Consider the following 22,744-nt stretch of genomic DNA (forward strand, 5'->3'; position numbering starts at 1 on the left):
ACTTACATGACAACATAATTTTAATAACTATCCAACCAAAACCTGAAAGAGATTGCTGATGGTGAGGTTCGAGAAGATTGGGTCCTCTAAATAAATTGAAGAAGAAAGTCACAAGGATATGATGGGGAAACTTTTTTCGTCAAAGGACATTTTGGACATAAATATTTAATACCAAGTATGACCTAGCAAAACTGATGGTGAAAAAATCTCCAAATCTAATAAATCCATGGTTTATCCACTTTATTCAAGAAAAAAATCTCTAAAACTAAAAACTTTATTAGAATAAGATATATATCCCTTAGAATTATTTTTTTCTAATGGTTCTTAGGATTCCATAATTGAATCAAACTTTGAAATTTATCTAGATATTACTAAAATCGAACTCTAATGCGTATCCAAAGCAATGATTAAAATATCCTAAAGTTAGGGGGGAAAATAATAGAACAAGTTAATGAAACAAACTTATATGCATGACCTGCATGAAAATGTCTTTTTTTCACCTTAAAAATGCATATTACAAAAACACCAATCTCCTGTCTTATATAGTTATATATGAAAAAAAAATGAAACTATTGTTTTTAGTGCGATTAATTTATTTATTAAAACCACTCTAAACATGCTATTTTTTATTAAAAACACTTATTTCAAAAGTTAAGTGCTTTGTTATAATAATAAATAAATAAATAAATTGGTGTTTGTAAAACATACCCTTGATGAAACCAATACAACCAGGCTGCTTCTGTTGTCTAAGGAGCTTTATATACATGAAAGTGTCAATGATGTCCTCAGCTTCTTTTTACAAACGACTAAGTGGTCTATTAGTAGCCGGGTCCCCAATAGAACTCTTCACAAGTGGTGAGAGTTCGAATCTTGGGTGAGGGTGCATTTCTGGGAGTGTGAGTAGTGGTTGTGTGTGGGTGGTCCCAGCGCCCATGTGTGCGCGGGCCCTGCTCCCACTTGCTCCGCCGAGACTTGTGCACGCCCCTGCCTTTCTTAGCGGCTAGGCTGCTCATCTTGGCAAAATGATGTCCCTCGACTTTCAAAAAGCCGATCTCATCTCTCGCGACCCGGGCTATCCTCCTCACCAAGCAAGACCTCCCTCAGTCGTTCTTTGCGTCTGCATCCTTTAAGAAGCACTGCACTCTCTGCAGTTCTCGTTCCAACCACTGTACTTGGTCTCTCACCCCATACAAACGGACGGCTTCTTGCACTGTCAGATTACCAAGTTTGTCTACTACAAAACCCATCGCAAATTTCACTCATTAATTTGTTTCTCTCTTCTTTGTTGTTTGTTTCATATCACACACACACAGTTTGTTTGTAACTCCATGCCTTAAGAAGCCAAACGAGAGCATCAAACAAACGACCACATGCATCATTTTAGTTTTTTTGAATGAACATGGACAAATGATGCTAAAATATATAGTCTTGAAGTTAATTAATCTTTTTGACACATTTTTACTCTTAGTTTGTGTGAGTGAGATTCGAATCAATCTTATTAGTAGAATATGAACACATTACATGTCACGCCCCGAACCCGGCTCACCAGACCAGATCTGTGCAGACAAACGACTGCACTCCACAAGGCGTGAGCCCCATAGGGCCCTGCAAGGCCTCAAAAATCGATCCAGACAAGTAAAAACTATAATAACCCAACCGAAAGTTACGTGGATTACAAACTCTACAAAGTACACAAAAATCGGGATCATGAAGTCCAAAATACAAAAATACTGTGGACATAGTGATAGACAACGACAAGGACTACAATTTTACAGGACAAGCAACATCTACAGGCAGTCTTTCAAGATCCACCACGGTCTACCACTCTTGATCTGAAAAGGATTTAAAACAAATCCATGAGCTCACTAGCCCAGTAAGTAATCCAGAAATTGTTCTAAAACAACAGGGTTTATGAATCTCGAATTCAGATATTAAGAATAATTCAAAGTTTAAACATAGTTTAAACAAATACAAAATAAATGGTTCAACAGAGGTATAGTTCTCAAGTAGTAACGCTATTCAAAATAACTGAAATCAAAAGATTATCAGGTTTCAGAACTGCGAATAATTATTCGCCAGAAATGAGCATAGGCCTTCAAAGCATAATTTAAATAAAACAAAATACAAAGTGAAATATTCTAATAAAGAATATTTACAAATATGATTTACCGGAATTCAAAACCCAGAAATACGATATCAAAAATACAGAAAATTTCAAGGCAGGACAAATATTTGTGTTTTTGCAGAAATTCAAAATCCAAAACGGCAAAGCCAAAAAGTAACAAATTCAAGTGTATGTCTCCAAATTCACTGTAAGTGCCAAAGGTCATTTGTTTATCCTCAGTGACAGACCCGAGCCAAAATAACAGATATCATTTATTTACCCTCGATGACCCGAGACTCGAATACCATGTGGTCGTTGATTATTTCACCGAATCGGACACTGCAAGTCGCAAAGCTCTTTTTTTCCCAAAATTACTTGTCGACAAGGTCGGGGTTTAACCCCTCACCGATGGGTTGCATATCGCTCATTTGGAGACCAAAAATATTCGGGATACAAAATATTTGCAGAGTACAAGGTCGAAATTTCTAAAAATTTCCTCAAGTTCATATATATATTATACGGAAAAATATCAAAAATCTCACTTTAGGGAAAAATAACTCGATAACCATAAAATGAAATATAAACATTTAAGCACATGAAATATTTAAAATTACTCAAAACACTAGCTCATTCAAAAACTAAATTAAATACTTATATAAATAGATAAATAAATAAATAAATAAATAAAGGAATTAACTAAGTCAATTCAAAAAGATAGCATAATCATCAACCCATGCCTACAAACCAACGAATTTTTAAAAAATGTTGAAGTAATCATTTGAATGTAATTGCACACTTAGTATAAATAATAAATTAATAACCAAGTTAAAAATGAATAGCGATCATTTAATTAACATTACACCAAGGTAGATTTACCAAGTCAACAACTAAATAAAAATAATTAACTAAAGAAAAATACCCTCAAAAATACATATTCCAAAAAAATAATTTTAATATTAACAAAAATAACATATATTCAAAAATAAAATAACAAAAATACTAGATAATTATTTTATCAAAATAAAAATAATTTCCCAAGTATTGAAAAATACGGAGTTATCTGTAGATTACTTACCTGATATTCATAGCAAAATAGTTTCGAAAGCTAAGTTCATAATTTTCTACATATTCAAGATACATATCCAAAAAGTCACTAAAAGAATAGTGTAAAGTTACATACCAAAATTTAAAATCCAAAAGTGATCAAATAATCCTTTAAACAAAATAGTTGCAGGCTCCCACTCTTGGGATATTTTAAATATATAATCAAATAATATTAGAAATTTTGCAATTAAAACTTGTCAAAATAATATGTGTGGATTACTTACCTCGAAAATACTCTACTCCAAGACACAATGCGAAGACCCAAAGCCGGTCACTTCTCAAGTGGTCCTATAACCCAAGGATTGGCAACCATTACAACTCAAGAAAGAATGAACCAATCAAAACATAAAATGAACAACATAAACTAGGGTTGTTGGTATCATCAAAGCAACTACCTAAGATCACCCAAGGATTGCAAGGTCACTTTCAAATGCAAAAACACACATTCTAAGGCTGCAGAATTTAGAAGGTGAGTGTGTTCTTCTAAGCATGTACTAGTTGGCCCTTAAGCATGCTTGAAAGAAATAAGAAGACATGCAAAACAACTAATTTACAAGCATAAAGCTTGGGTTTCTAATGGGTTCAAAAACATTAACAGGCTGCAGGTTTTCATGCAAAAATATGCAAAGATAAACACTCAAATGGCTGCGGTTTTTGATGTAAATATAAGTGTATATGTATACCAACAAAAGGCTGTAGTTTTCATGCAAAGATATGCAAGGATTAATACTCAAATGGCTGCAGTTGTCACAAATGCTTAAAAACAAAAATAATGATTTTAAGTAAACATTAGATGCTCACCAACAAGGCATTATGCAGCCATAACCTCATGTCTTTATCATTATAATTCCATCACATCTCTCTAACCTCCAACAATGGACACCAAAGAAGCAAGAGTAGAAACCCACCATACTTTAGATTTAATGAAATCAAGCTTCTTCCAACATTCATGTGTCCAAACCCCAACCATTCCCTCTATCAAGTTTCCACGCCAGAGCATCGCCGGAGCTTCGCCGGATTTTCAATACCAGAATTTTCTCTCTCTCTCTCTCTCTCTCTCTCTCTCTCTCTCTCTCTCTCTCTCTCTCTCTCTCTAAGTGAGAAAACTCTTGAAGAATGATGCCAACCTCTTGCCGAAGTTTAACTTCCGGTGATAGTAATACTCATGTAAAAAAGCATCTCACTTAGATCACCAATGGATTTTCATCTTGAGAGCAAGAAGGTCTTCTACTTAGATCAAGACATGAACTCTATCTTCTCCCTCTCCTAAAGGATTGCATTCTCTTCTTACTAAAGGAGCTCTAACATGCATAACTTTCTCAGTGGGTAGAAGAAAGGATGTCTATAGCTGGGCTCCAAAACCATTATTGCAACAAAAGCTTAAAACAAAGCTTCATGAATTTACGGTTTACACAATTGGGAAACTACAAAATTTTCCTTGAATCCAGGCTTTGGGCTTGGTTCCAAACAAATGGAGACAAACAAGACTGGGGCCCACATTACACATAAAACCCAGTATTAATAGATCAAAAGCTCGGTACTCGGTAGACCAACAACTCACGAAGTGCTCATCTTATTTTCAGATTTGGAATATAAATGCCAATCTTCAACATATCTATATGTTGGCTTTGGGGAAAAAAACAAAAGACAAATCATGATTTATATTAAAAAAACAAATACAACAGTAACGTTGTGGGCATTTACTATATATAATTTATGTAAAAAAACAGCTTGGCATCAAGCTGCAAGGAGCTGGGATATATTTGAAAAAAAAAATTAAATAAACTATAACTTATATTAAAAAAATCAAGTACAGTAAAGGCCCGCCAGGTTGATAGTGGCATCCCAGCTGCAAGGAGCAGGGATATATTTGAAAAAAATTAAAAAAAATTGAATAAACTGTATATTTATTTGTATTAATAAAATAAGTTTAACTTTTAATATTTTAAGATTATAAAAGATTAATACTCCTGTTAGTTTGGTAGTCTCCTAAGAGGGCTTGTAGTCATTTCCGCATCGTGCATCATGTTCGTTTCTAATATATATATATATATATATTAAAAAACGGATAAACCACTAAATTAGATAAGCACAAAAGCAAAAGAGTTCTAAAATATTTGCTCATAAAATTATAATTACTAAATTAATAAAAAGTCAATAAATAATTAAAAATAAAGAAAACAATGCCATTTATTAACCCATGCCAGCTTTGGGCTCTCAAATTCACCAGCAGACGAGTCCACATAAGTTGGGTGTTATTGAGTCTAATGAGATTGAGGTCCATTAGGCCCACCTCTTCCATGGGCCTCTCCCCTTCTGCTGACATTTATGATGTTAATTCAAATGGCCCGTACAACCTTGAATTAACAACGAGTTCCGTTGTTTTTTTCTTTTCAAATGCTAATTACGAGATCTCTCTCGCAGGCTATTCTTCTCATCAATACTCGAATAACTCCTCGAATGCGATTCTTGCTGTCGAAGTAGCTCTTCACACTGCGCTGGACCTTCACATTCCTGTTAAACACATCTTCTGTGATCACCATGAAATTATTCAACTAATTCAGTGCTCTGATCACATTACTTCCTGGAGATACATAGCACAAGTTAACAATCTGAAGTTCCTACTGGACACGTGTGGCCACCCCCAGATTCATATCATCCCTTCCTGTTGGGGTTCTCAGGCAGCTAATTTACCAATTCATGGATTCCGACATCAACACCTCAATCTCTTTTTGTTTGGAAAAGATCTCCCTTTTTGGATTATGAAATCGTTTCGTAATTTCGATTTTAGTTTCTGATATGCTTTTTTGAATTCTAGAGCTTAGTTGTTTGTATCTTTGTATTTGCTTGTTCTTTTACTTTTAATAAATAGCTTCTCTGTTGAGAGGTTCTTCCAAAAAAAAAAACATTGCTAAAGTCTAATTTATATGAATCTGAAATCCAAATCCAGCAGGATAGCAGTCATAAATCAAATAAAAATGAGCTTTTTTGCAACCCTTAAAAACCTCCTTCAATCTCACTCTCCCCCCGAATTTCAATTGGGTGTTTCTTCATGGTATTTGGACTTTAGTCCTGGCAAAATTTTCAAAAGACATTACTACTCGCTCACTGTTAGATGATGGAGATACACACAAGGAGAATATGGAAATTTGGAGCGAGGAAAATCATGTGGATAGAATCTTGCTAGAATCTGGTATCCAGGTGTTCGAGGTTTCAGGACGTGAAGGGCACAGTTTAGATAGCTGTGAGTTGGAAGATTCAAAATCAGATTTTGAGGAAAAACTTCGAAGGTTACTTCATTCTAGTTAGACTGAGGACGCTACTATACTCAGGGTATGAGAAAAAACAAACGGAGGAAAAACCCATCTTCTAGATGGAATAAGAAGGCGAGGTTCATTCCACAACCTCCCGGATCGATAAAAGAAGGGATTTAGGCAGCGCCACCGAAAGTTACTTCCTCGACCCCCTTCTTATTAATGAGTGGACTGATTTGCAATTAGCTAATTATTGCAATGCTTGTGGTATCTCCTTTGATTCATTGAATCATAGAGAAAATTGTTTTTCACATTTATGCATGTTTAAATCAAATAGATCTGTACCTTTGAACACAGAAGTGGGGATCTCTCGGTTAGGTTCTGCTTCAGGGCCAATTTAGTTTACCCATGAACATTGTCAACTGGAATGTTCGGGGACTGGGAAGACCCTCAAAGCGCTACCTTGTAAAAGACTGTCTCTAGTTACACCATGTAGATATCTGTTGTTTACAAGAATCTAAGCTTAATTTGCTTGATCCGACCACCTGGAGAGGTCAGTTGAGGGAACTCGACTAGATCATTGCCACTTCACCCCTGCCTTAGCGTCTGGGGAAGGTATGATTGTTGGCTGGAACAATAGTTTGTTTGAAGGTCACTTGATCCATCAAGGAACCTTTTGCCTCTCAGTTGAATTTAGAAAATAGATCTAATGATGTTTGTTGGGCTTGTACTTCGGTCTACGGACCTAATGCACGACATTTAAAACCCGATTTCTCGATGGAGATTAGAAATTTCCAATCGGGGATGGGACTGCCTTGTGTAATTTGTGGATATTTTAACACAATTTTCTCCCCTTGGGACAAATCAAATGGTTCCCCTAATCTTGAAGATATTAGACTTGTACAACTGTTAATTAGGGACCTTCACTTAGTTGAACCGCCTTCATTTGGAAAATGTTTTACTTGGACTAATGGACAAGTAAACCCTATTTAGGTTAAGTTTGCTCGCTACTTAGTCAACCTTGACTGTATTTCTTGATATCCTAAAACCAACCAGAGCTGTCTTCCCAAATTGGGCTCGGACAATGTGCCAATCATGCTTAAATCAGGAGATCACTACTCTATCCCGCATCCATTTCATTTTGAACGAATTTGGTGCTCAGTGGAAAATTTTACTGACCTTATCAAGGCCTAGTGGAGCCCTTCATAATTCCAAGGATGTGGATCTTTCATACTTTTAAAGTAGATCGCTAGAATAAAAAAACACCTCAAGCACTGGGAGAAATTTGATTTTGGTTCGATTAAACTTAAGAAGCTGGTCTTATTACAGAAACATAAAGAGATTTTTATTGGAGCAGAGGGCTCATATGACCTGGCTCAAAGAAGGTGATGAAAATATGAGTTACTTCCACTCGGTTGCCAATGGACGACCGAACAGGAATTTTATTCCTTGGATTATGCAGAATAATGTTAGGATTGATGATACAAAAGGTATTGGTGATACCTTCACATCCTTCTATCAAAATCTCTACGGCTCAACCCAAGATGTCCGCTTCAAGATTACTGGCTAAATCTTCTAGGTTCCAAAGCTCAGCATGGCCTCTCATCTATAGATGCCTTGTTCATGCATGAAGAAATAAAAAGGGCGGTCTTTGATATGAATGCTGATAATGCACCTAGACCGGATGGTCTCCCTATACTTTTCTATCAGAATTATTGGGATATCATCAAGAATGACATCTTTTAATTTTGTGATAATTTCTACTAGGGGAGAGCCAATCTTGAAAGAATCAATTGGGCCAACATTGCTCTAATCTTTAAAAGTCAAAACCCGGAAGATCCCTCTCATTATCTACTTATAGGTTTGATCAACTCTTCCCTCAAGATCATTTCTAAGATTTTAGCAAATAGACTGAGGCATATAATCAACTCTTTGATGGACACGACTCAATCAGCTTTTGTCAAGGGTAGATGTATCACTGATAACATTGCCACAGCAAATGAGCTCATCTATTACATGCAAAAGCATCGCCTCCCAAGTTTGACCCTTAAAGTAGATTTTGCAAAAGTCTTTGATACAGTCAATTAGGGTTTCTTGTTGGAGCTTTTATAAGCTCGGGGATTCAGTGATAAATGGATTGGATGGATTAGAATTATTCTCACTTCTTCCAAAGCGAAATTTCTCATCAATGGGAGCCAAAGTGGTTATGTTAGATACCATAGAGGACTCAGACAAGGGGACCCACTTTCCCCTCTCTTTTTTGTCCTCGTAACCGACGTTCTTAGCACCATGATCAACAATGCTCTTAGTTTTGGTATTCTCCACGAGGTTGCTATTGGTAACTCTAGTGTTAAGATGTGCCAACTGCAATACGCTGATGATCTCTTAATCCTATAGACATGAGGGGGTGAAGACCTCCATATCATCAAACTAATTCTGTATATTTTTGAATGCTTGTTGGGTCTCAAGGTCAACTTTGAAAAGACTTGCTTGTTTACTTCACAAAAAAACCTTACACCCCATGTCTCCCTCTCTAGGACGATTCACTATAATTCGGGTTCCCTCCCGATCACTTATTTGGGAATTCCTATTTCGGGGGCAATACCAAGAAGGTAGGATTGTGACATTTTCCTCAACAAAATTCGATCTAGACTTGCGTCCTGGAAATCCAAATTGCTTTCCTTGGGAGGAAGATTTACTCTATTGAACTCTGTTTTGAATGCTATCCCCACCTACTGGATGACAATCTTCAAACTACCATCCTGGGTGGTTAAGATTATTGATAAGATTAGAAGAGACTTCTTATGATTAGGTCTGGATGCCCAACAGAGCAAAATTAGACTAGTTAACTGGGAAAGATTATGCAGATCCAGGGAGCAAGGTGGTTGGGGAATCCTAAACCTACAAACATTTAACAGTGCATTACTTGGCAAATTGTTGTGGAAGATCGCTTCTGGCAACCGTTGGTGTGGCGAGGATATCTTTCAAGAAAATTATTTCAGAAGGATCCCCTTGTGGAACTTGTATCACAAGCAATGTAGAAGACTATACCTTTTTTAGAATGGCATCCTGTACACTCTACCAGCCTTCAGAAAAAATTTATACTTGATTATCCAAAATTAGGCCACTGCCCTTTTTTGGATGGATAATTGGGTGGAGGGACATGCTCCGGTGGACATCTGGCCTCATGTTTTCTGGTTATCCTAGCACAAGGAGAAATCTATCAAGGAGATTGTCAGTAGGATACCTATGACCCCCCTTGATGACATGCCTGCAGTGAGAAATTTAATCAATATCTTCATTGCATATTCCTCCCCAAGAATGATGAAAGACGTTAGAAACTAACGGTAAATAGAAGATTTTCAGTTAAATATTTCTACAATTTCTTGAAAGATGGGGGTATTCGATGTCACAGGACCCTTATCATCCTAAAAGGAGGTTGCCCGAAAAAGATTAACCTCTTCAACTGGCTAGCTTGGAACAACAAGATCTTATCTTTAGAAAACTTAGCCTTGCTTAGATGTAATCTTTTACAAACAACTACTTTCGTAATGTGCCATTTGGATATTGAGACTGGCGATCATCTCGTAATTCATTGTCCAATAGCTTCTCATATCTAGAACTACTTTGGGCATCTTTTTCGGGCCCGGCATAGTCCTAGGTTGCTTCAAGACCTTTGGGGTGATTGGAGGAGAAAGTTGGAGAAGTCCTTAGTCTTATTCTGGGATTTTTCTTATGAGGACGATCACTTGGAACATTTGGTTTGAAAGAAATGTATGCATATTTACTTCTACTTGTCTTTCAACTGATTCCATTATTATGAAGATTGATTGTATGTTACTCTTATGGTTAATTGTAGCTCCTAATTTGAAAAAAAGGTAAAACTAGAAGAACTCGATGTCGAAGATCAAAAAGGAGTCCGGAGTTTCCCGACCACTACGTAAGCGAGACGTAATGAACATTGGTACGCCTCTCTCTCCGGGAGAGGGCTAGCCCTTTCTAGTCCCTTGTACCTCTAAAGGATCTCCCTTTCCTTTAGGGTCTTTTCTCTTGTTTTTTTGGTTGGCTAGTAGCTTTCTTTTCTTCCCACTCCTCTTGGATGTTTTTTTGTAGAACTCTTGGCTCCAGCTTGTTTCCGCTTTGTCTAGTACTAGTCTTTCTTTTTCTAATGAATGTGGTTTATCCGCCTTTACCAAAAAAATAAAAAAAGCAAACCCGAAAAAGCAAAACCCGAGAAGTTTCATAGTGAAAAAAATTAAATGAAGAAGGTGACCATTAACAAGACATCCATGTTGAAGGAGTGGTAATTCATCGCTCTTCGAAGTGAAAAATTTAAGGAATTAATTATCTCTCATGATATTAGTTGAAAATTGCATCTTCTCTTCTTATTTAAAAAAAAACAATTAACTATTGAAAGTCACACATACATAACCCCAATAAATAAATAAATAAATAATACAAGCATTATATTAATTATTAAAGGACAAACATGTTTCATATATTGTAGGGTGTAAGATGCTCTTATGGTTCTATCAAAAAGTTAGGATTAGGGTTAGGGTTTGTGAGATGTAGACCAACCTTAATCACGGGCCAAAAACCACTAAGGCTTATGTCTAAGCTCCTTGGTTTCCAGAAGCCCTAAGTTCATAATTTAAAAAAAAAAAATTAAAATTTTTATTTGCATACTTATCATTCTATTTGCATAACCAATCCTTTAATTATTTATTTTTAAAACATAAAATTTATTTTGTTTAATTAATTTATAATAATATTAAATCACATGGAATTTATCTCATCACATTTATTGATTAATTATGATAATATACAAATTATCTAAAATCTATACGTAATCAAATAGTTCATAGTGTTAGTTCCAGAGGGGTAGGTATGTGATAATTTTTCACTCAACCTTTCATGTAATACAATCACACACAAACAAACATATAAGAGAAAGGAGACACAAGAATTGGTTACCCAGTTCGCACAACCTTGCCTACATCTGGGGAGCCGTACCTAGAGAGAATAATCCACTAAAAGTGGTAAAAAAATAAAGAGTACAACATTCTCTCTCACACACAATGACAAAGACTAACCCTCTCTAGATTGCCCGATGTCCATTCCCCTCAACCAACACACTAGGGTCTCTCACTTGTGGCTAATCCTAAATCTAAAAGCATGATATCTTATATAGATGTCCCTATGTCCCAACAAATCTTCCTCTTTTAGATTCGCTGCGGCTTCCTAAGTTAGACATCTTCCAAAGTTAGGCGTTGCAACACGGTCCACCTATTGATCCTGATTTAGTTCTAGCTCCCGCTGCAACATGACTTTGCAACACCTCCGACCATCCTAGTTGCTCCGGCTTTGTGTCTCACATAGTCCACTCTTCCCGAGCTCCCCGCCACAAGCAACCGGGTTTCTTTTCTCACATCATACCAGCAAGTCTCTATCCTGAGGGTTGCACCCACCAAGGCGTGAATCCATCTTACCAAAGATAGTCTCCAAAGATCTCCCTAATCTTCTTTCCAAAGTTAGTTCAAGTTTGGTCTTCACAAAATCTTCAAACTTGATTTTCATTCATCTAAGTTTGGGTCTTCAATATATTGTTACTAAACTTGATCTCCTCTTATCCAAGTTTAGATCTTCAATATTTTCCAAGCATGATCTTCATTCATCCAAGCTTGGGTCTTCAATTTTCTATCAAATCTTGCCATAGATGCCTCCTTGAATAGATTAAGTCTTCAGATAGCTCCATCTATAATTAGCTTTTGGATTTTTTTCTTCAAATTGCTTTTGCTAATTATGGTCTTTAGAATCATGTTAGCTTGCTCCCTTTGCTTTTTGTTTGTGTCTTCAAATAGCTTCACACCAAACTAAGCTCCATTCAATCTTCATGATGATCTTTTAAACTCAATAGATCATTCTGCTCTTTAGAAATAAACCTCTCATGAGAAAAGAGTTCACTAAAGATAGATTTCATCATCTTAGATCTTACCAAAGAAAGATTAAATAATATCTAAGATAAACTTGCTCTTTCAAGAGAGATCTTTTTATTACCTTGATGCTCATTGCTAAAAATAGATTTTCTCCATATGATCCATTGAGAGAAATTCTTCAAAACATAAGCTCTCAACATGATTTCCTAGCCTTCATGTCATCACTCGCCTAGTCATTTGACATATCACCATTCTTCACTATTTTAGCCACATCATCAAGTGTCTTTTCCATGCCATCATCCTTGTCACTTTATTTGTCAAGTCATTTCATTTGCCATGTCACCATTGCTTGTGCCACATCATTTGCTTGCTTGTAATATAATGCCAAATTTAGACTTCCAGACCTAATACATAGCAAGTTTTTTTTATTAAATAGTTAATTCATTTATTTTAATCAATATTGTGAAAGAAAGTTAATCATTTAATTTCTCATTTAGTAAAGGAAAAAATTACTATCCTTCAAATATGAAAGTGGTTGGGTGGCAGAAGTGCTTCCACAGAGGCATGAGAACAACCACGGATATGAAATTAATTATTTTTGTTAACAATTAAAGTCTATTATCATTAAATGGGAGTCACTTGCAAAAATTTTAGGGAGTTGTATGTAATCAATGAAAAATAATATGAAACTTGTTGAAAAATAAAATAAAAAATTATAAAGGTCGACATCTATTGGCATTTGGTACTTGTACATGGTATTAGTGTTTTTGTCAAGAAAACCAAATGAGAGTGCAAGTATGTTGATCTAATAACTCTACATCTATGCACATCCTTGACGCATGGCTTGTCCACATTTCTTCAATTTATATATTGTTTATGGAGGAAATAACAAGTGCAAAGACCATGAATGCAACACTATTATTGTCAAGTGCAACTCATAATGTAAACAAAAAACTAGTCCCATTGATGTAATTGTTCAATTGAACTAATGCCCAATCTTTTGTACCAATGTTTTGATAAATTTTGTTTATTGAAACATACTTTTATTTTTTTTTTATTAGTATTTGAATGGAGTGTAATGTAATTTAATAAAACTTTGGCATGTATAATATTGTAACAAAAATGGGTATTGGCAAAAAAAAATTAAAATTAAAAAAGCTTAATTTGTATTTACGGGTGGTTTTGAACCGCCGGAAAATGCAACATGGTCATGAAATGTGCATTTTTGTGGCCGGAAAGTGCAATAGAAAAAAGAATGATATTACATTTTTGTGGCTATTATGAACTCGCCACGTAAAATGATCATTTCGTGTCGGTTATAACAATGACCAAAATCACGGAAATGCAAATGGTGCATTTGAAGTGCATGTCATTAACGACGCTATAACTCACGCCAAAAACCACAACATTTAGTTGCGGTTATTACAAAGGTTATTAAAAACCATAGTAAAATAAGCCTTGATGTCAGTATCCACGGTGGTTTTAAAACCGTCACATAATTACTTTCTCGAGACGATAAACCGCCGAGAAATGACTTAAAAACCGCCTGGAAATGCCTATTTTCTTTGTAGTGATATATATATATATAAAAGTCAATGTAATATTTGTTATTTTTTTTATTAAAAATCTCTATAAAAATAAGAAATTACTTATTTATTTCTATAAAAATTAACATTTGCTTATATACCCTAATAAATCATTGTTATTTGCTAACCAATGTCTCATACCAAAAGTCAATAAAGAATGTGCTAAGAAACTTGAATTTTTATTTACCTTCTTCCTTTTTTTTTTTCTTCTGAAATTAAAAAAAGAAAAAAAAGTCATCAATATAATTAAGTATATAAGCAAAATATAATTTTTCTCATGGTATATTAGTAACTATACCCATTTTCATTTGGAGTATTGCAAATAATTTTCTTACTTAAAAACCCCTTAAAAAACATCTAAAATTGTTATCATATTTTATTGGTTTTATTATATTTATATTGTCGGAATTTTATTTAGGAAAGTAAGGAAAAGTATTAATTTTACTAAAAGAATCAATTATATTTTCATCAAACTTTTTATCAGTTAGTGAAAGCAATATTTAACCTTTAATCTCCAAATTCAACCAATCTTCTAAATACCTTGAGAATACAACAAAGGATAAAAATATTCATTGTTTATTGAACTTTGAACAATAAATAACTTGTTACATTGCACAACTTAAAAGAAAATATTAAAGGATTAAGTAAGCAAATATCAAACTTTTAAGACTAATACTCCCTTTGTTCCTTTCTACTTGTCACATTTATCTAATTCACACTGATTAAAAAAAATTTGTTAAAGTTAGTTGATTACCTAAAATTTATAAAAATTATGTTAACTTACCAATATTACTCTTATTTAAAATATGCTTTGAAAATTGTATAAGTGAACATAATTTATTGGAAATTGTAGAAGTACATTAAATATAAATGGTAAATTTTAAAAAATGATATTTAATGTTGCACAAAATTTCTAAATTGGCAAGTAGAAAGAAACATAGAAAAGTTCTAAAATATGACAATTAAAAAAGAACGGAAGGAGTATTAGAAAATGCCAAAAGGGAAATCTTTAATATTAAATTCCATGTTTGGCTCATAGAAGTGAGCCCAGAAGTGATGGAAGTGCCTCACTTCCATGCACCAACACATGGGTTTTGTTGATGGAAGTGTTATTAGAAGTGGGAAGTCCCATTTCTAAAAAACCCTCACTTCCTAGTTTTGATTTTCTGGAAAAAATTCCCAAAGTCCAACTTCTGTGATTATTTTAATATTTTATTAAAGTGACACAGAACTCCCACTTTCTTCTTCTACATTTGAGCTCTTGCAAGAGTTAAAAGTTTTTCTTTTATGTTCATCAAGGTTTTGACTGGGCCGTTCATTGGGTCGTGGATGGATTTGGAGCACGGTTAGCTCGATCTTCTCTTCATAGGTGAATTTTTCCCCAAATCTAAATCCCGCCAAAAGTTTTATCTTTTAATTTTTTTTCCCTTTAATTCCTTTAGATTTTTTTTCTAAATTTCTTTGTCTCTGATCTCAAGGTACTATGATCTACTCTTTTTTAGATTTGATTTGTATATTGTTGAGATTTTGATATGGGTTTTTGTTTTACCAATTTTACCTCAAATCGGTAATTTTTTTCAACATTTTTAAATCATTTACAGGTTTCCAGTTTTATGAGGGGTTTTATGATTTTTCTTTAATTATTTGGATATTTCATTTGTTTCATTAGATCTCATTAGATCTAAAGGTTTGTGATGATTCCTTGATGTTTTTTTTTTTTTATAAATAATGTTTATTGGAACTAAAGTTGTTATGATAATGGTTGTTAGGATGCTTAGATATTTCATTTGTGATTCTCTCAATAGATTTCATTAATCATTTGTTTCAATAGATCTCCTTAGATCCAATGATTTCCTATATAAATATTGATGTTGTTGATGTTATTGGTTTTTAAAAAAATTTTTAATTTTTATTTTATTTTTACAATAATATTATTAGATCTAAAGTTGTTATGATAATGATTGTTAGGATACATATTTCATTTGTGATTCTCTTAATAGATTTCAAGTTATATGTTTCATTTGTTTCAATAGATCTCATTAGATGTAAAGGAATCTAAAGTTGTTATGATAATTGTTGTTAGGAAGTTTTGGATAATTTCATTTTTTTTCCCTCTTAATAGATTTGATTAGATCTTAATGGCTACCGACTCAAGCTACCCAGCCATATCCGAACGGCAGATGTGTTTAACTTCAAGCACTTAGTACCCTACTACGGTGATTCCTCAGATGATGAATTCGAGGACGAATTCTATTCAGTCTGGAGGGAATGATGCAGGGTGTATTGAGAAGCTAGCCTGTGCTTTTTTGACAGAATGGGACATGTCTAATATGGGTATTTTGGTAATTTTCCAAGCGGTAGAGTTTTGGTGTTTTGAGGGTCCCATTTGATGGAAAACGGGTCAAGGAGCACAAGTCACTAGCTTTACTTGTGAGTCACGCCAATTTTTGGCCAAATTCTATCATCTTGGACTTGAAAACAGGAATTTTGTTGTTTTAGGAAAGATTTGATTTGATTATATCTTTGGCTACAAATCTCGTATTTATATGCCGTTTTGGACATTAGCTTTATTTTGTTAAGTATTTTATTTTCCTCCTGTAAATTGAAAACTTGCCCTTATTGGCAAATTTTTGATTTGTCTCCTTTTTAGGGTTATTTTACTGATTTTTTTGGTCTATTTATTGTAAGGCCTTGGGCTAAGTTGAGTAATTGATTTTGATGAAATAAAAGTGTTACTTTGTTTTTCTTTCCTCCAAAACTCCTGGGTATTCTCAAACTAAACAGGGTTTTAGCTTGTGTTGTTTGACTTGGGCATTCCTAGACTAAACAAGTTATCAACCCTATCGTTACTTGGGCTATCCTTCACTGCGTCTGAGGTATTAGAAATCCAAAAATGAGTGGGTCTCTAAAATGGTTGGTATTGATAAAATTTAATTCAGAGGAACAATAAAATTTAAGGTTAGTTCATTGTTAATGGGATTTAAGGTGCATAATACTAATGAAAGATTTGAATATTTCAATGAGTTGTAGTAAAGGTTATAAACTATATTATTATTATTATTATTATTATTATTATTATTATTATTATGTAATTAAATTGACTTTACCTTTTCACAATAAAGTTTTGTTGCTCATTTTTCTTAGATATTATATGTACAATGTTATAATTTAGATGATTAAACTATTTCGTTTGTGTTTTAAATTAATCTGTGTATAATATTGCTTCAAAATCAATAAGGGCTTGTTTGGATAGGCCAGAATTATGGCATAATCTATACAATATGCCATAATTTAATATTTTCTGAGAATTATGCCATATTAACTGTTTGGGTACTTATTTTAGAGTATAAAATTATGGCATAATATAGGCATTATGGCATAAAAAAAATATTCCACTCTTAGTGGAATATTTTTTTATTATGAAAAGTCTATCTCTTTCTCTCTCTCTCTTTTGATCCAGCAACCAGCCACCAGTCCACCGGTGGCTCGCCCAGCCTCCGGCCACTAGTCCGGCCGGTAGTCCAACCAGCCTCCGGCGACTAGTCATCGGTCCACCGACAGTTCGATCACCGGTCCACCGGCCTCCAGTGACACGTGGGCGATCCACCGGTGGTTCGAGCAGGCTTCCGGTAACTGGTCACCAGCCCAACCACCGGTCCACCGGTCTCCGGTGACACGCCAGCGATCCACTAGTGGTTCGCCCGGTTAGCCTCCGGTGACACACCGGCGATCCACCGGTGCTCCGACCGACCTCCGACGACCGGCCATAGGTCCACCGGTGGTCTAGTTACCGATCGGTCGATCTCTGTAATTTTTTTTATTTTGGTAACCAAACACTCATTCTATAGGAATAAAATATGATATAATTTCTGTAATAATCACTTGCACTTCCTACATAATAAAATTATGCCATATTTTATTTCTGCACCAAACATGCCCTAAAAATTGGAAAAACTCCGATGCGAAATAGGAGACTTAAATTAGTGTTAATAGTTTCCATTCATGTAAGTTATTTATCATAAATCGTCATTACATGTCTCTATACAATATTGACTTAAAAACCCTCAAAATTATAAAAAAATCGGATGCAGCGAGGGAATTCGCTTAGTATATATAATATTATTTACTTATTATTACATATAGGCAATCCTTTTTAAAAAATAACTCATTTTGGGTTTTTGGAACACAAAAACAAGAACGACGACAAAAAGAAGAATTAATTCGGGGTAAAAATTTTTAGGAGGTCATCGTATTATAACCATTTTCCGCTTTGCTCATTGAATTTCAATTTGTTTATTTTTAGTCATCATACACTGATTTTCTTTCACCGGAAGGTCATCCATAAGAATCCGGTCAAAATAGTTGAGCTGGCCCTCGAAATTGGTAGAATTGACTATGTTGGCTTGGTGATATGTCTAAGCTCAACTCGACCCAATTTCAATGGCTAGCTCGGTTTTATTGATCGGATTTTTTATAGGTGACCTCCGATGAAAGAAAAATTGAGTGTATGGTGACTAAAAAACAAATTAAAATTCAATGAGTAAAATAGAAAATAATCATAGTATAGTGACCTCCCTAAAAATTTTTATTAATTCGCTTAAGGAAGTCTATTTGATGCCATGCATGCTAAAATAGTCGCAAATTAAAAAGATTGTTGAAAATTAAAAGGTGCAAAGCATCTTTGCAAGGAGCATGAGGCACATTTATAAATATATACTGCCTCGTCTTATTTTTGACTTTTTGAGTGTTCATTTTTGCTATTTTAAAATTTTATAAAAAATAAGAAAAAAATAAAGTTAGCATTTGACTGTGTCACTTGTTACCTTTTGTTATAAATAAAATAAAAGAAATAAATAAATTGTAATCATAGATAAATATAAGGGGAAAAAAGTATTTTAGAAGGGCACATCAACAGATTCGAATTCTAGGAAGGTATATTGGCAATTAACCACTTTAACCAGGGGTATACAAGTCATTTGGATATTTAATTTTTTTTTTAAAAAAAAGTGGATAAACCACTACGATTTAAAAAAGAAGCCAACGAATAAAAGCCTCCGGAGAGGAGTGCTAACAGTCTACCCATTAGGAGTAGGAGAAGAAAAACAAAAAACCAGAACACAGCACAAACCAAAACAAGGGAAAAAAAACATAAAACCACTAGGAGGACAGACCCCTCCAAGGGCAAAAAAAACATCAAGGTACTATCCCTTGCTCTGAGAAAGAACCGGATCGGATCGAGCCCCTCGCCTAAAGTCACGAGAGGAGATGAAATCAAGGCTTTTCTTTAATTTGCTGCTTGGCTCCTCAAGTTTAGCTATCTTCAAGTCAGGAGCTTCTGAGGGTGAGGTAGATATTCAAATTTTCATATAATATTGTACATATATATATATATATATATATATATATATATATACTCGAAAACCCTTTTCATTATGAAATGGGTGTTTGTTTCTTATCATTAATGAGCCTTGGTTTTAAGGTCCATAGGCCCAAATCAAATCACTTATTATCCACTGTCACGTGCTACGCAACTGCGTGCTTGTCACGCAATACATGAGCACATGGCGAACCATAAATAAATTGGAACCGTCCACGTATCAATCTATATCCGATCGTACGGTCATCCAATCACCACCGTTTATATAAACATGTTCCTCAATTAATGAATATCGGTTCTATTTGAAGTATTCTAAGCGAGCGATCGATAGATCGAAGGAAAGCCCTAGAGTGGTACCAATCTTGCTTAAAAATTTTGTCATCTTTTTCCGTTGATTTTTATTTGATTCTTTGTCAAAGTGTTTGATTTGGTTCTAATTCATGTTCTTTTGGCTTTTTGATGCTGTGATTCGTTTGATTTTCGTGTTTTCCTCCTGATTATTTCTATGTTGGAGATGAGGGATTTTCATGGTTTTGGGGTTTTTTTTTTAATTTTACTCGAAAGTTTGGATTTTAGGTTTTGTTTTGGGGATCTGTGATGTGATTTTTGTAGCATGTTTGGATTGGAGATGAACTCTGGTCTTGATTGGTCTGTGTTGATTGAAAAGTTCTGGAATTTTTTTAGGGTTTTAATTGTTGCTTTTTTGAGTTTTAATTTGTTTTTTTTTCAGTGATTGTTGTTTGTGTTGGAGCGTTCCATGGCTTCGAAGAGGATTTTGAAGGAATTGAAGGACTTGCAGAAGGATCCGCCAACTTCGTGCAGTGCTGGTATTATGCTTTTTAATTTGATGTTAATTTATATTGATATCATCAAAATTATAGCTAAAGATGACTTCTTTTTACTCCTGGAAATTCTTTGGAAGTGATTTTTTGTTACTAAGATTTTGTATTTTCTGGTTGTGTTTGTTAGCTGATGTGTTTGTCTCTGGACTGTTGTTTTAGGCCCTGTGGCTGAGGATATGTTCCACTGGCAAGCAACTATTATGGGTCCTGCTGATAGCCCCTTTGCAGGTGGTGTATTTCTTGTTAGCATTCATTTTCCACCTGATTACCCATTTAAACCTCCCAAGGTATGGCCCTTTCTCACTTTATATAATTTGGTTATAGGTTATTTTCTCATTTTATATGACTCAGGCTCATAGCCATAATCATATTTATGATGGTATGTGGTGATTGTATTGGTAATATTAGTTAAGAATTTAAGAAGTCACTCTGTTCTTGTTGCAAAAGTAAAGCAAGATATTTGCTAAAGACAAGCTATGTTAGTCATTGATTGTTGAAAAACCAGACAATGACATATGGAGTCTATAGGTGACTGCAGTCGTTGTGTTGTTTAATCTTGTTGGCTACATTCGTTGTGTTGTTTATGCTGTTTAAGAATCTCAAGCCAAATGGATTTATTATGGTGGTTGGATTATGAGAAATAATGTCTAAAGAAGTGGGAGTATTGTTATGTGTTTTTGAGTTTTAGAAGGGAATGCATTTATTATGGTCAAGTTGGAATTCTGATGATGAAATGCTTTCTTTTGAGAATGGATGAACTTGACTATTGTAGTATACTACTATTTTTTGTCCTCATATATGCATTTTTAATATTCGCAATGTGTTTGATATATATATCAGTAATTACTATGTGAAAGATACCACAACTTGATAAATATTACTTGCTATATAAGCTATAGCAGAGTTTTGGTTCATTTTCTTAGAGCCATTTTAATTCTGTTTAATTCATCATAGATGTACAACCAAGAGGTTAATTGGACCTCTTGGATTTTGATAAAGTTGATGTTTTATGATTCACGCCATCTTTTGTGAATGTCATTCTAGTTAGCCTTCTGAAGATTAATGCATAGGTTGTCTGGTTGGCAATGGTTGCCCCCCATAGATAGTCTCTTGCCAAAATTCAGGCCATATATTTATTTGTGTATAACTTTGCCTTGATTTAGTTAAATAACTCTTTATCTGTGTTGTTATGTATAATTCCTTCCAATACAGTACATACTTGCAGCCATTGTTCTAACAAGGTTCATATTAGGTCTCCTTCCGAACCAAGGTTTTTCATCCAAATATCAACAGTAATGGAAGTATCTGCTTGGACATTCTGAAGGAGCAATGGAGTCCTGCCCTGACTATATCCAAGGTGTGTTTTTTCCTCTATTTACTTTTGTGTTTATGTCAAGTTAAAATTTCTGGCACAGTATCCATGTTTTGAAATTTGGATTCAATAAACTTTCATAATGCCTGAAGCATACGTAGTAACTGCTCATCAGATAACCCTGTATTACTTGTGGAATGGATGGTGGTTGTTTCATAGTATGTATACATGAAAACTTCTATGAAGCTACACATCCTGGCACATTACAACCTTCATTTTATACAATATCATCAAAGTTCTTAATTACTTTTTCAAATTTGCAGGTTCTGTTATCAATTTGCTCACTCTGAGCGGATCCGAACCCGGATGATCCCTTGTTCCTGAGATTGCTCATATGTATAAGACTGATAGAGCTAGTATGGAGTCGACTGCTCGCTCCTGGACTCAGAAGTATGCCATGGGATAAGAAAGGCCCTTGTTAGTCATGAGAGTAAAGAAAAGAAATTGAAAAGAATGTTTCTCTTTTTATCATCATTATCTATATATATTAGAGGCATATATAGGGTATAATTGTCAACATTGCCTTCTGCAATGTTAAGTCTATTGTGTTTATATTGTGTTTTGTTTTCCTTGTCTGGGAGCACATGTTTTTAGGTGCTTTTTTAATTGTTCAAATATATATATATATATATATATATATATATGGGATATGAATAGGCCTGGTGATTCATGTGGTGAAAATCATTGCTATGCGGACATATTTATTCATGGAAACAGCCTGCTTATATTAAACCGTCAAAATAATATATGATTTTAGTACTGGTTTCTTTAATCAAAGCAGATGTAGGAGGGTTATAATTATTTTACTTCTAAATGAAATATCTGGGGTTTGGTTTGACTCTTTCATCACTGAGAATTTGTGGTTTATTTATTTTATTAAAAGAAAGCTCATTCTTGATAATTAGCGCATGATGTTTTTATATATATATATTTTTTTGGTGAATGTATATGTATTGTGAATATGAATGTACATTATTGACATAATGCCTTGTTATATACACCAAGCATTATTATACACCAATTTTGTGTGAATTGAAATTTAATGCTCAAACAAATTATAAAATTTTAAGGAGGATGAAGGCAAATCATTGTCTTTTTTTTTCAAGATCCGTTGGAAAAGTTGTGATGTTGAGTTAATCCTAGTGTTTGGCTTTATATATGTTAATAAT

General features: G+C 34.3%; 1 long non-coding RNA gene and 1 pseudogene across 1 annotated transcript; one reads left to right on the plus strand and one right to left on the minus strand.

Annotated features, from left to right (window-relative positions):
- Positions 1–1,761: 1,761 nt before the first annotated feature.
- LOC120256625 lies at positions 1,762–4,564 on the minus strand. Its single transcript, XR_005535369.1, has 3 exons — positions 4,010–4,564; positions 3,433–3,496; positions 1,762–1,832 (listed from the first exon to the last, which is right to left on the minus strand). It is a non-coding gene; the product is annotated as an uncharacterized LOC120256625 (long non-coding RNA).
- A 15,081-nt stretch (positions 4,565–19,645) lies between these two features.
- Positions 19,646–21,981, plus strand: LOC120282355 (annotated as a pseudogene).
- Positions 21,982–22,744: the final 763 nt, after the last annotated feature.

This window comes from Dioscorea cayenensis, chromosome 3, assembly GCF_009730915.1.
Source record: "Dioscorea cayenensis subsp. rotundata cultivar TDr96_F1 chromosome 3, TDr96_F1_v2_PseudoChromosome.rev07_lg8_w22 25.fasta, whole genome shotgun sequence".
Classification (NCBI taxonomy): domain Eukaryota; kingdom Viridiplantae; phylum Streptophyta; class Magnoliopsida; order Dioscoreales; family Dioscoreaceae; genus Dioscorea; species Dioscorea cayenensis.